This window comes from Nicotiana sylvestris, chromosome 6 (assembly GCF_000393655.2).
Source record: "Nicotiana sylvestris chromosome 6, ASM39365v2, whole genome shotgun sequence".
Lineage (NCBI taxonomy): Eukaryota > Viridiplantae > Streptophyta > Magnoliopsida > Solanales > Solanaceae > Nicotiana > Nicotiana sylvestris.
Window position 1 is genome coordinate 194306876 of NC_091062.1, and position 15011 is coordinate 194321886.

Sequence of the window (15011 nt, forward strand, 5' to 3'; positions counted from 1 at the left end):
TTAAAATGAACCCATAATATTTATATTGCATTTGCCGCTAAGTAACAAAAATTGAATTTTATCTTGTTTATTTGATATAAATATCAAGTACATAAATTTATTATTGCCGATAATTCTTTTTGTAGAAAAACTTTAGTACTCTTACAAAGGATATTTATTTGATATAAATATCAAGTACATAAATTTATTATTGCCGATAATTCTTTTTGTAGAAAAACTTTAGTACTCTTACAAAGGATAGGTATGGCGAATTCGAATATAATTAAGTTTTAATATGAGTACCGAGGGCCAAAAATTAAAAAACAACTCTTAGAAAGGGGAAGCGGGTGGAAAAGTTAGTAGCTTTGGCTTTTAAAAAGAGTGATGTGATTTGACGACTTGGTAAAAAACAAGGGACAATGGGGTTAGTCGAAAAGAGAAGAGAAGTATTCATTAACTTTCTGTCTATTTGGTTTCGTTCTCTTTCTTTCTTTTTATTTTTTAGAAAATAATATGATAAAATGTAATAGCCGATAATATATATATATTTATATATATTTTTTATATATTTGACTAATAAATATAATTATTTTTAATGGACCAACCAAATACTTACGTAACTTGGCCTTTTTTTTCCTTTTGATTTTTGCCGACAGCTTAAGGCAAGAGTCCGGAATCAAAATGTGGTTCTGTTGGACTCAAAGAACAAAAATATGTGAAAAAAAAATTTAGTGACCAAAATATATGTAGCGTTTTTTTTTTTTTTGAATGGCCAGTTAAGTATAACGTCTTTCAAAAAGACTCTATATTTGAATTAATTTAAGGGGGAATATGGCGTCTTTCGACCCCCTCCCCCCATAATTTAAAAAAGAGGAATTTTCAGAAATCATTATTGTTTAGTGGCTATTAACTTCTTATAGCTACCATATACATAATTACTTCCTATAGATACTATTTAGTTGTTACGCGACTGTATTCGCGCTACTATATTCATGAATATAGTAGCGAAATTCGCCTAAAAATAGGGGAATCCAGCTATGCAACTGTATTCATTGTATTCGCGCTACTATATTTACAGTAGTGGAATTCGCCTAAAAATAGGGGAGTCCAGCTGTTTAACAACGGAAAGAGGATCAATTAGTGTATGTCACTCCTAATTTAACACAACAAAATCAATTCCACATAAATTTTGTTGCTACTGTGTTGTATTCCATGTATTCGCGCGACTGTATTTATAAATACAGTAAGGTAATCCGCCTAAAAATAGGGATTACATCTATTTAATTATGTATTTCATGTATTTGCGCGACTGTATTTATAAATACATTGAGTTATTCCGTATGTACATATTGTATTCAATTTACCGTATTCAATTTGACTATATTCAAACAATAAAAATCACAAAACACAGTGATATTCGGTTGTATTCAAACAATATAGACCTTCGAAATACATAAATACATGCGAAAAATAATGTATTTATACAAAAATACAATATATTTGAGTGTATTTGTACAAAATATAATGTATTTGTATCATTGTATGTGACTAAATAGCAAAAAAGAAGAAGAAAGTTCGCTGGAGATGGCGTTTGTCGGCCAACAAAATACTATGTATATTGTATAAAATTAAAAATGGAGACGAACAAAAACTCACCCCTCAAATCTTCTCCGGTGTAGTTATCGCCAGATCTGTTCGCCTACAAGAATGAGCCAATACTGGATGATGGTGACGACCACGACAATGACACCGACAATTCTGCTGATTTAAGGGAGAACATAGAGGATTTAGAATCTTGCTGATAGAGAGAGAGAGAGAGAGAGAGAGAGAGAGAGAGAGAGAGAGAGAAAATATAACTGGCGTATTTCATGTCTCAATGGTTGGTGATCGAGGCCAACCCTGTACTACTACAAAGTAGCGAGAGTGGTCAAAGCAGCTTTTATCTGAGAAGGTCGGATGATTTTCACAGGGAGCTAGAAATGGGAACTGAGTTTCTATCTAAATTAGAGATGCGTAATTGCTCCTAATTTTACTTCTAATCATAGTTGGTTTTAATATTACTTCTAAATTTATACTAATAAGATACTAAATTAAGCTAAGTTACGCTAAGAGTAAACTATTGAAGGTTGTCTGAATAGTTAAAAGGCACTAAGGGAGTGACTGTCTCCTAGGTGGATACTTGACAGGTTCTCGAGTCTAAGGCTAGGTTGTCATGTTGGGGATTATGATATAACCATTGCACGATACTACTCACTCTATACCTCTCGGTAGTTTTAGTGATTTTGCCCTAATTGACTTTATCAAAACCAATTGGGTATGATAATTTGTGCAAGCAATTGAGGTTCAAATCGGGTATTACTATCTCTAGGCTTAACCCTTTAATTGGGGCTATCAATCTCTTGAATACGCCCCAATTCCTTGTTGGACTAATTTTCCTAGACTTAGGCTCTCTTTCTCAAGAAGAACCCAAGTCAAATAGGCACAAATTAGTGTTTGCAACCACTAATTCAATATTAAAACCATAAATTAGTCCAAATATCAAACACCCATAGACATTCAAGCCTTAAAACACAAGACTCATCAAATACTCACACTAGGGTTGAGCCACAACCCTAGTTAATGGGTCTACTACTCATGATAATAGAAGAAAACAAGGAAATAGATGAAGAAAAAACCCATAATATTTAATTACTAGCTAAAACTTGAAGATTCAATGATAAAACTATAGTACAATTACTCAAAATAGTAAAAGGACACTGTTCACGAGCGCATCTCTGCTTAAAACTACCACTGATGACCTAAAATGGGAAAAGAAACTATTTATACTAGGACAAATTTTCTGGACAAAAAATACCCCTACAGGGGTAGTGCGGTCCGCACAAAATTGAGTGCAGCCGTACTGAGGCTTTTGGCTTAAAACTTCTTCTCTTTGAACTTGGCCACCGCGGGCCGCACAAAATGCACCGCGGCCATGGTGGCTTCTATTGCGGTCCGCACAAAAAGGATCGCGGACCGCATTAGTAATGATTCCCAAATTGGCAACTCTCTGAACTCCAGCTTTGCGGACTACACAATATCGAGTGCGGTCGCAATAAAGCCAATGTGGTCCGCATGAAATGCTTTGTGACCGCATTGCTTGAATGTTTGAAATGAGCACCTCTCTGAACTTCCTCTTTGCGGACCGCACAGAATGAAGTGCGGCCGCATTGGTCCTGTTACACTATGCTTGGACTTGTTCTTGATATTTTTGCATGTTTGACCAAACCGTACAATCAAGTACAACATGTAAGCCTTTGAGACTATTTTGTACACATTTCTAATCAAAACTCAAGTAAGAAGGAGTGTAAAATGCATCATAATCCCTAGTTATAAACTCCCCCAAACTTAAACTTTTGCTTGTGCTCAAACAAATAAAATAAGACACACCCCTTAAGAGTAAATCCAAGAAAATTCAGCTGACCTAAAGTGACCTCAGCCGGCATCAATTGGGACTAACAATTGTCATTAATTCAAATGAATCATTAACAACATTCACTTTTTTAAGCACTGTGGATTTAATGAGACACAAGAGCATCAAGAGTTGACCCAACACATTAAAGAAACTCTTTCTATTACTTTGGTCATTGTGGAATCCAAACTCACATATCCTCAATTCTCCCTAAGCAAATTTCACCTTTAGGATTGTAGCACTCAGAACGAGGTTAATAGAAATACACTCATCTCTCTCAAAGAAAAGTCACAAGTCCGACTCTAAGTACCATATGTTTGCCCCTTATGTGAGTCACCACTAATGTAAGCTTCATTCAACTCAAGATCATATAGGGCTTTTGTGGAGACATAGTGAAGGCTCAGGGTAGGAAATGTTTGGTCTAAGTAGGTTCCATCTTCCCTTTAGCACTTCTTTTGCTTCGTTTTGGCACATATTCTCTTGACTTTTTAAGTCTTTTAACTTCTTTCTAAGGGGTTAGAGACACACATTGTCACTCTTTCTTGTTCATTTCAAATCTTTTTCTCATTTTTCAACTTTCCACACCTTTTATTTTTTTACTTTTATTGAATCCCTTCATTCTTTTCTACATTAAATATTCTTTTTGTCTTTTTGATTTTCTTCCTTTTTCATTGCCTTTTCTTTTCTTCATTTTGTAACTTTTTACACTTTGTTGCATTCCTCGTCTCTCTCCCCAAACTTATGCTTTTGCCTTGTGCTAAGGAAAGATCGGGTGCCAAGAGAGGGTATTTTAGAACGGGTAAAGGCTTGTATCATGGTTTTTGAAAGAAAAAGGTCTATGGCTCAAAAGGATTGACTACGGATTTTATCATTGGTAGATTGTGAAAGTGTTCAAGATATCATTCGGATCAAGGAGATCCTATAATCACATCTCAAGTCAAATTACACTTAGAATTTTGCCTAGACAAACATTCAGGGCAAGTTCTAGACCAATGGCTCGGGACTTGGACTTGCAACAAATTCTCACCACACAAGTTATGGGATTGCTAAAGACACAGAGTCAGAGGGCTGACAACAACCTTAGCTAAGATTTGAGCAACACAATGGTCCCGAAAAAACCATTTGATGATTATCGGCAAACACAAGAGTCTCAAGGTCACAACTATCACCATCCTATACACAACGATTTGTTTTTGACTATAGGATGAAAGGCAAATGTGTTAGGCCCAAGTGAAGCTTTGCTTGAGGCATCCTTACCAACTAACTACTAAAAAGCAAAAAGAAAACAGACTCAAACCCTTAAGAAGGTTTTCATGCCATCCATCATCAGGAAGAGCCACCCGATTCACACAAATTCCACCTTTGGAAAGAATCGTGGCATTAAGAATACCAAAGGCTTATTGTAAAAACTCAAAACAAGAAGCTACGAACATAAAATAAGAAGATAAGAAAGGAAAAATGCGAAAAGTAAAATGAATATGTACAAGAGGGGATTTAATCGAATATACAATAGGGAGAATGAATATATACATAAGAACGTAACTTTATATACATACCCAAAATTAAAAAGTACAAAAAGTGCAATGGAAATGATAAAGTTATATATAAAGAAAAAAATATTGTCATATATACAGTCATCCAAATAGGGCTACCCCCTCAAATGAAAGTTGGCATTGTCCTCAATGTCAACTAACCAAAATAAGCACAAAATAAAGAAGAGAGCAAAGAGAAAACTCCCTATAGGCCCTCCGTCTGCATAGGATCCTGAGTCTGGGTCCCTGGGTCCTCTGTCTGCTCTGGAACCTGTGACTGGCTCTCTGTGATCTGTGGCCCACTGGGACCTGGCCTGGACCTGGACTGAGTCCTGGGGCTAGCTGGAGGAACCTCCCTGCGGGTCTTCCAACTGTATGACTGCATCATCAGAATGGAGAATCACCATCTTCCTCTTGGGTGGCCTCTCTAACTCCTACTATGACTAGGGCTGGGCTGCTGGCGCCGGCTCATGCAATAACAAATTCAGAGGCAGGTGATCCGCCTTCAACCTCTCTACCTCCACCCGTAGCTTCTTCACTGACTCTTTTGAAGCGCGAGTCTTTCTCATTTTCTTCACCTCCCTTGCAAGCTCCTTCAATGCCTTTCTATGAGAGTCAATAGCATCTATCAACTTCTTCTGGTTATCTAGAATCTCCTTCAGAGTGTCCTCAATGGACTGTGGGACCTGTGGCGGAGGAGATGCTGACTGGGCTGCCACCACAATAGATAATACAGACAACTTAAAAGTAACTGTTTGCATTCAGTTGTTGATGCTGGCGAGGGTCTGGCTCAGGCGATAGGCAATCAAGGAGTACGCAGTCGATGATGGAATCTCTGGAGATTAAGAAGTAGAAGGTCCTGGGGCCACGTTGTTTGTGGTGGAAAGAGGCTGAGTAGGAGCCACTACCACTACTGGCTCTTCAAAGTGGCCATTAGAAGTTGTGGCATTGCCCTTGAAGTTCTTGCCTTTAGGGTTGTCATCACTCTATAGGCTGTACCAGGAGAATGGTGCATTCGCCTTCACTTTCATATCAAATTTCCGCTTCTCCACATCTAAGTCCTCAAGGTACATGGTCAAGAAGTTGGGGAAGGGATAAGATTTGTCACCTTCGTTCACTACCCGGGTAATTACCCGGAACATCACATTCCCGAAGTTAATCGGGTACCCTGCCATGATCGATGCCACCAATATAGCCCGGTGGATAGGAAGTGAGCTGTCGTAGGTGGTGGGGTCTAGTCTACTACACACAAATGTCTCCCACCCTTTAGCTTCAAAGTTCAGTGACCTTCTTAGAATCTTCACTCCCACAGTCAACCAATCGGGGGTGGTACCTGGGATTGCCAAGTACTCTGCCACCCAAGGACGAGCAGACTCACCCAATGCCATCTTCTCTAAATACCATGACTCATCCTCCTCCGGAAAGCCCATGTAATCATTTATTGTCTTGCCATCAAATTTCACCTTCAAGTTCCGCACTTTGGTCACTGTGGTACCCTTTTTTATGTGGGCAACATTTGTGTATAACTCCTTCACCAAGTGCTCATTGGTATCCTCCACGTGGCCTATGAAATAATCCTATCCAGCTCTCTTTCTAAACTGCCTCAACACATTGGGGTTGTGAGGCAAAAGGTCCCGGGTGATGAATTTACGCTAGGGTATTAGCTTCCTCTCGGGCCACCACTCTCTGAACTTGTGATAGGCAACCTCACTCACAAACCGGTCCTGACATGCCTCCGGATTTTTGGTCCTCTCTACCCCTCCTACTTGAGGCTCACCCCCTTCTACTTCTTCCCCTTCTTCTTCTACGAGCCCCTCCCCGGATAGTGAAGTTGTAGGAGAGGTGGAATATTCATTGCCACTACCTGCAGTTGAGCCCTCAGACGACTCAGAATATATGCGCACTGATGCTTGGGTAGTAGAAGAGACTGGAGGTGTATCCCTCAACCTATTCCTCTCTGGCCAGTCAGGAACATACTCTGGCACGGAGTCTGATGATGCCTCCCGGGAAGGTGTATACTCACTCCCCGATTGGTCAATGGCTCTGTCAGCAGCCTTTATGAGCCTCCTGGTATTTTTGATGTTTTGTCGGGCTTGCGGGGTCAATTTGATCATAACCTTTCCTCTACCCCGGGAAGACTTTCCTTTGCCCGATTGTTTTCTACCACCGCCTCGTGATTGAACCATTATCTGCAAGCAACATTCAATTGAGCCTTATTAGTATTAGTAGAATCAACGAAATTCAGAATTGCAGAAAAATTGTTGTAAACAGTCAAAGTTCCAGAATGCGGACCGCACAAAATGAAGTGCGACCGCAAATAGGCTACCGCGGACCGCACAAAATGCATCGTGGTCCGCACTACGGTGGGGTTCATACTACCCACTCTCTGATTAAAGGCATTGTGGACCGCACAAAATGCATTGCGATCCACATTGAGACACTGCAGACCGCACAAAATAGTACTATGGACCGCACAGAAGCATAACGAACTGCACAAAATCTACCGCAATCCGCGTTGAGTGCCTAGCAGCAATCCAACCTAGGGTTCATGTTTTTCACATTTTTATTCCAAATTTTCACCTATTAATGATTACCTAGGTTTTGCATCAGTGTTGTGACTAATTATTCCTAATTAATACAAGATTAAACTAAACTATGCTACATAATTAAAAGAAAAACGGGAAGAAAAGAAGAAAAACTAAGAGAAAATGAAAGTCAAAAGAAAATAGCAAAATTAAACAACTAAGAAGGAATTAAAGTTACCGGAAATGAGATGCATGATGATTAATCGAGACTAAGCAGTTGAATTCGTGCAATTTAGAGTGATGAACAGTAATTTTTAGGCTTCTGAGAGTAAAAAGTCGAAAAGTTTGAAATGAGGGCCTCAGGTCCTATTTATAGAAAAAGGTCTTGGGCGCCAGCTCACCTCCCCACCGCGGTCCGCGGTGCTCAGAAACATAAAGCACTGGGAGGTTGGCCACTGCGGACCGTAAGAAATCCAGTGCGGTCGCAGTGGTCCACCACGGACCGCACAAAATGCAATGCTGCCGCAGTGGAAAACTTCAGAGACTCTTCACTTTTGACAAATCACTTTGTGGTCTGCATTGATTTCTTGCCCCTGCACAAAGGCCTTTGCGGCCGCACAAAACTACCGCTCCTGCGGTTTCTCTCCAGGCTGCCCTTTCCGCTTCTGCTCCTCAACACCCCCAGGTGCGGTCCTGCTTCTGCGGCGAGATGACCGCATCTGCGGTCCTTAAACTCTCAGCCCAAAATCGCATTTGCGGCTCTCCTGGCCGCTTCTGCTGCTCCGCACTTGCGGCCCAAGCCTCGCATGTGTGGTTACGCCAGAAGACAGCTGCTTCACTTCCTCTTCCAATTTCCAAAATTGATCTGTTAACCATCCAGAATCCACCCGAGGCCCCCAGGACCCCAACCAATCATACGAACTAGTCCCAAAACACACTACGAACTTGATCGAGGCCTCAAACCATATCCAACAACGCTATAATCATGAATCGACCTCCAATCCAAGCTAAATGAACTTTAACATTCGATCCTGAAACCTATCAAATCACATCCGATTGACCTCAAACTTTGCATACAAGTCATATTTGACGTTACGGACCTACTTCAACTTTCAAAATCGGATTCCGACCCCGATATAAAAAATTTCACTTCCGGTCCAACTTCTCAAAAACCTTCAAATTTCTATCTTCACCCAAATGATTCCAAAATGACCCACGGACCTCCGAATTCACTTTCGATCGCGCTCCCAATACCAGAATCACCATACGGAGATATTCCCAGACTCGGAATCCTAAACGGACATTGATAACACTTAAATGCACTTTAACCCAAACTTATGAAATTCTTCCAAAATGCTAACTTCCACAATAGGTGCCGAAACATTCCCGGGTCTTCCAAACCCGGTCCGAACATACGCCCAAGTCTGAAATCATACGAACCCGCTGGAACCTTCGAATCCCAATTCCGAGGTCATTTGCTCAAAAATTCAATCTTAGTTAATTCTTTCAACTTAAAGCTTCTGAAATGAGAATTCTCTTTCTAAATCAACTCTGAATTCCCCGGAATTCAATTTCGACCATGCGTACAAGTCATAATACCTGAAGTGAAGCTGCTCATGGTGTCAAACTGTTGGATGACGCGCTAGAGCTCTAAACGACATGTCGGGGCATTACATTCTCTCCCACTTAAACATACGTTCGTCCTTAAACGTGCTAAGAACTGTGCTGGAGTTGTCCGAAATCACTGTTTAACACCTCGAGCACCTACCCATGCTATCACAACTCAGCTGAGCACCCTAGCTCGATCAATCTAAAGATATCCTTTTTCACTTAAGCAAATAAGCCTTAGAGCCCAATTCCAATATTCGGAATTCTCTGTCAGGCATGTTCTAACATACACTCACCGTATCAATAGCTACACGCAGCACCAAAATATGACTGCATACCTTAGCTGAATTCACACCTTGCACTATTTTACTCACAGGACCACAATAATATCCTCTGATCAAATTAGTCGAAATTCCAAGAATTTGATGCTCCCATTGCACCTCATGACATACATAGGTCTTGATCTAACTCTTACAATACTGTCACGACGAAAGAGATGTGTAGAAATTCATAAACCAATTACCGAACCAACAAATCATTGGGCCTATACTCCTGATAAGAACCATCACCTCATTCTGAACCAAATAATGGTCTTAGCTCCTTGATATACTTCATATAATCAGATTGCACTGATCCTAAATCCAATGATCTCATCTCACCCAGTACGAACTGTTCATCCCGGACATGATCAAAAGTCTCATATGACGCCATAATGTGCCAATAGGCTACCAATTCGAATGCAATACAAAAGGAAAATGAACTCTGAAAAGTAAATCCAATTACCCCACTCGCGAATAGTACATGCGATGCGAGCACATAGCTAACACGAGTTTTCCTCAGAAAAATAGGAAACAAAACACATAAAAATAGATATAGGGAATTGTACTGAACATCACACTGTTGTGGCGCGCAACCCGATCCAAACAACATACCCATGGCGACGTGCCACCCGATCCATATATAAAATTCATATAAGATACATGCCGATCTAGATTGCCCATTGCAACAAAATACCGAATATCGGGTCACAAGCACGCTAAGTGCATAATACTATCCCTGGGGAGATATATAGCGCTATAAGCTACAAAACTCAAGCACAACTGAGGTGCATTATACGATCTGAATCTCAAGAGCCATTCTGCTCATATAACACCATCGCTACGCGGAATCTCAACACGTAAGAAATTCACCAAGCCATCTCATAACTCACGCGGCGCGATATATCATTACATGAAATAGCTGACGACAAAATAACACCCTGACTACTCTTCCATAAGGAGCACATTGTTGAAATGAACACATCTGGCCTGATATAGAGCCCATATTTATATTTAAATCCATTCACATACCTTAAGACGATTTTGATCGTACCGAACTAGGCCAATAATCTTTCCTGGGTCCATAATAACCCCCTTTTTTCCCATAACACACAAGAACAACCATCATAATCAGAGTAATCCTCCACAGTCCACAACCCAATAAACCGAGTGCTCTCCGGGCATCAATTTTCAATTTAACGACATCACTACAATCTTCATACTTGGTTTAACTTCTTCAATCAATCAAGTGGCTACATGCCACACTTATACAATCTTCCCGTAGGGCACGCTCCCACAACCTTCCGTAACAAATAACAGGTCCGTACATCCAAACCACCGGCCGCACTAACTCTAAAAAGCAATCAAGAATCCTTAACCAGGATGCAAAGTCTCTTTCACAAAACACCAATCTCAGGTGACGCTGAAGACAATACCAGCTTACTTTAAACATCCAAACCCTTTTCCTGCTCATCCGAGCTCGTGACATCCTTGTCAACACCGAACTGCAACCTTGATCCTCACTTCAAATTCCATACCACTCACTGCACCCCATGATCTCTAACAACCATTTCTCCAATATTATTTTATAATATCTTACCCCAAAGGCGAATCGTAGAAGACCATAACACCGACGAACTTAACACATACAATTGAGGACGACGACACTAGATCGCAGATGAAAATTCCACCATGCTTGAAAATACCAAGTCTCTTTACTCCATCACCCCAAATCTGGACATTCACAGGCTAATTGTTTTTCCTCCACCGGAAATGAAATATCAGATCTCTGAATCGTGCACTGAGTAGACTTCCTTTCAAATCATTCACCGCCCCAACACATAGGCAAGTATCCTACCATCAAGTCAATACTGTGTGATAACCAATCATAAGCATCATAGAAACATGTGCATAGCCTCCAAGCTCTTAGAAGCATAACTATCGAGCCAAAACGATAGAAAAATCCTTCCGCCAGGCAACGACAATAGCCCGACCAACTATACCGGGAGAAACATCCCGCACCACATTTGTAGTACCATTAATATTCTTCAATTCTCGATTTATAACAAGCGGTTCGCGTCACATAAGATTGAGTAGGAAGGAAACAAGGGCATAAGCCTCAAGGAATCAAATCGCACGATGAGGAATCAAGAAGGGAGGTGCTCCTAACAATCCTGTAGCCTCTCGAAGATAAGTACATACGTCTCCGTACCAATCTGCGAGACTCTACTAGACTTACTCATGACTCCTGAGACCTAAGGGAACCTAGTGCTCTGATACCATGTTGTCACGACCCAAAATCCACTAAGGGTCATAATGGCACCAGACACCACTGTCAGGCAAGCCAACAACAATTTACTAGCAATTTCTTATTTTTTGTTTATTTTGAAATTAGTTCCTTTAAACAAATAAATAATAAGTAATAAACTCCACTGAATAAATGCAGATGTCTTTATAAAATTTAACTACTGAAAAATCTCGTGATCATCCCAGAACCCGGTGTCACGAGTGGATGAGCATTTACTAGTGAATGAAATAAAATACAGTGATTGTCCGGAATACAAGTGGACAGAAATGAAAATACAATGCAATACTCTGAAGGAGACTCTGCTGACTGCGGGGCGCCTCGATAATGCAGCTCACCTAAGTCTCTGTACCAACCATCCACAATGCCACTAAGTCACTAGCCACACATAAACCTGTGCAACAAAAATGCACAGCAAATGTATTATGAGTACGAAAACAATGTGTACCCAGTGAGTATCCCGTTTAATCTCGAAGAAGTAGAGACGAGAGGTCGACTTCGACACTTACTAGTGGTCCAATGATAATATAGTAAAAATTGGGTGGAGATCATGGATTTTATAAAGCAATTATAAACTCATACAGCCAGATAGCAGGTAGACAACTTCTCAATAATAAAAGGGTTTCCAAAAATTTACTTTTCATTATCTTTATCCATTTATCTCTAGCCAGGAAAGGCAAGTATCAACATTAAAAATTCTCAGGAAAACAATATAAGCATGGGCATATCCTGCCGAGGTCGTATAGCCCAATCCAACATAAATGTAAAATGTGCACTACCGAGGGTCGAACGACGCGAACCATAAATGCATCTATTACCCCGCTCGCGAATCATACATGCGACGTGGTCAACATAAATAAACAAATACCCCGCTCGTGAATCATACATGCGACGCGGGCACACATAGATACACACAGTCAAACAGCCAATTAAGAATTTATCGGAGAATGTTTATCCAAATAAAAGTCAATTCTCTTTTAATAATTTAAGAAAAATTAAGTTTAATCCTTCTAGAAATTTATTTACCAATTCGATAGGATTTAGGCAATTCAAATGTCAATAAGATTATAAATATTCCAAATATAGCATGTTTTTGGGTCCTAGACTACCCGGACTTAAACATAATAGTAACTACGCACGAACTCTCATCACCTCGTGCGTACGTAGCCCCCACAAATAGGAGCACATAACCAATATTTCACCTATGGGGACAATTCCCTCTTACAAGGTTAGAAAGGAGACTCACCTCGCTCCGAAGATCCATAACCAACATTCCACGCCCTTTCAAAGACCCGAGTCGATGAATGCTCCAAAACTAGCCAATAATTATGTATATCCATTAACATATGTTCAATTACTCAATACAATCCAATATATAACAATTCCTAACCCCGATCGAAAAGTTGACAAAATTGCCCTCGGGTTCACGTGCCCGGATTTCGAAATTTTTTGAAGACAAAGTTTACCCATGAACTCACGAACTCAAATATATGATTTTCTCTTAATTTCATACCCAAAATCGTGGTCAAAATCCAAGAATACAAATTTTCTAGGTTTTCCTCGAACCCCTGAATTTCTACCAATTTACATGCTAAAATCCATACATAATCACTATATTTAACTCAAGATAGGTAGAGTTAGCTTACCTTGTCGTTGATGATGAAAACCCCACTTGAAGCTCTCCAAAATCATCCACACCAAATTAAAATGGGGAAAAATGACCAACCCCCGATTTTAACAGAACTTACTGCCTCCAGCACTTCCGCACCTGCGGTCACAAGAACGCTTTTGTGTTTCCGCAGGTGCTCCCCCTCTACCGCTTCTGAAGTTTCTCTCCAGGCTGCCCTTTCCGCTTCTGTGCCTCAACACCCGCAGGTGCAGTCCCGCTTCTGTGGCGAGATGACCGCATCTGCAGTCCTTACACTCCCAACCCAAAATCGCATCTGCGACTCTCCTGATCGCTTTTGCTACTCCGCATCTGCGGCCCAAGCCTCGCAGGTGTGGTTACACAGAAGACATCTGCTTCACTTCCTCTTCCAATTTCCAAAATTGATCAGTTAACCATCCGGAATTCACCCGAGGCCCTCGGGACCCTAACCAATTATACCAACCAATCCCAAAACACACTACGGACTTGACCGAGTCCTCAAACCATATCCAACAATGCTAAAATCATGAATCGACCTCCAATCCAAGCTTAAAGAACTTTAGAATTTCAAACTTCAACATTCGATGCCGAAACCTATTAAATCACATCTGATTGACCTCAAACTTTGCACACAAGTCATATTTGACATTACGGACCTACTCCAACTTCTGAAATCGGATTCCGACCACGATATCAAAAAGTCCACTTCCGGTCAAACTTCTCAAAAACCTTCAAATTTTTATTTTAGCCAAATGACTCCAAAATGACACACGGACCTGGAATTCACTTCTAATCGCGCTCCCAGCACCAGAATCACCATACAGAGCTATTCCTAGACTCGGAATCCAAAACAGACATTAATAACACTGAAATGCACTTCAACCCAAACTTATGAAATTCTTCCAAAATGCTAACTTCCACAATAGGTGCCAAAATGTTCCCAGGTCATCCAAAACTCTGTCCGGACATACGCCTAAGTTCGAAATCATCATACGAACCCGCTAGAACCTTCGAATCCCAATTCTGAGGTCGTTTGCTCAAAAATTCAATCTTAGTTAATTCCTTCAACTTAAAGCTTCCGAAATGAGAATTCTCTTTCCAAATCAACTCTGAATTACCCGGAATTCTTTTTCGACCATGCGTTCAAGTCATAATACCTGAAATGAAGCTGCTCATGGCCTCAAACTGCTGAACGACGCGCTAGAGCTCAAAACGACCGGTCTGGAATATTATCATTGGCTTGTCGGCCTCTCCTTTGAGCTTGAGGTACTATAGGAACCTCATCATCAATATTGTCATCTACCTCCTCCCCTGACGGAATATCTCCAAGATGTGGGTTGTTTGCTGCCATTTTGTACCTGAAGTTGTGACACACACAAATTAGTAACAAAGAAGGAAAGAAGAACAATACACATAACTATTTAGATAGATAGCCAAAGCTGTTAGTTCCCCGGTAACGGCGCCAAGAAGTGATCGAGGCCAACCCTGCACTACTACAAAGTAGCGAGAGTGGTCGAAGTAGCTTTTACCCGAGAAGGTCGGGATCAATTTTCACAGGGAGCTAGAAATGGGAATTGAGTTTCTATCTAAATTAGAGATGCATAATTGCTCCTAATTGCACTTCTAATCATAGTTGGTTTTAATATTAC

The 15011-nt window shown here is 40.6% G+C and overlaps 1 long non-coding RNA gene across 1 annotated transcript; it reads right to left on the reverse strand.

Annotated features, from left to right (window-relative positions):
• Nucleotides 1-11842: 11842 nt before the first annotated feature.
• LOC138872132 (uncharacterized) lies at nt 11843-14766 on the reverse strand. Its single transcript, XR_011400570.1, has 2 exons — nt 14520-14766; nt 11843-12108 (listed from the first exon to the last, which is right to left on the reverse strand). It is a non-coding gene; the product is annotated as an uncharacterized lncRNA (long non-coding RNA).
• Nucleotides 14767-15011: the final 245 nt, after the last annotated feature.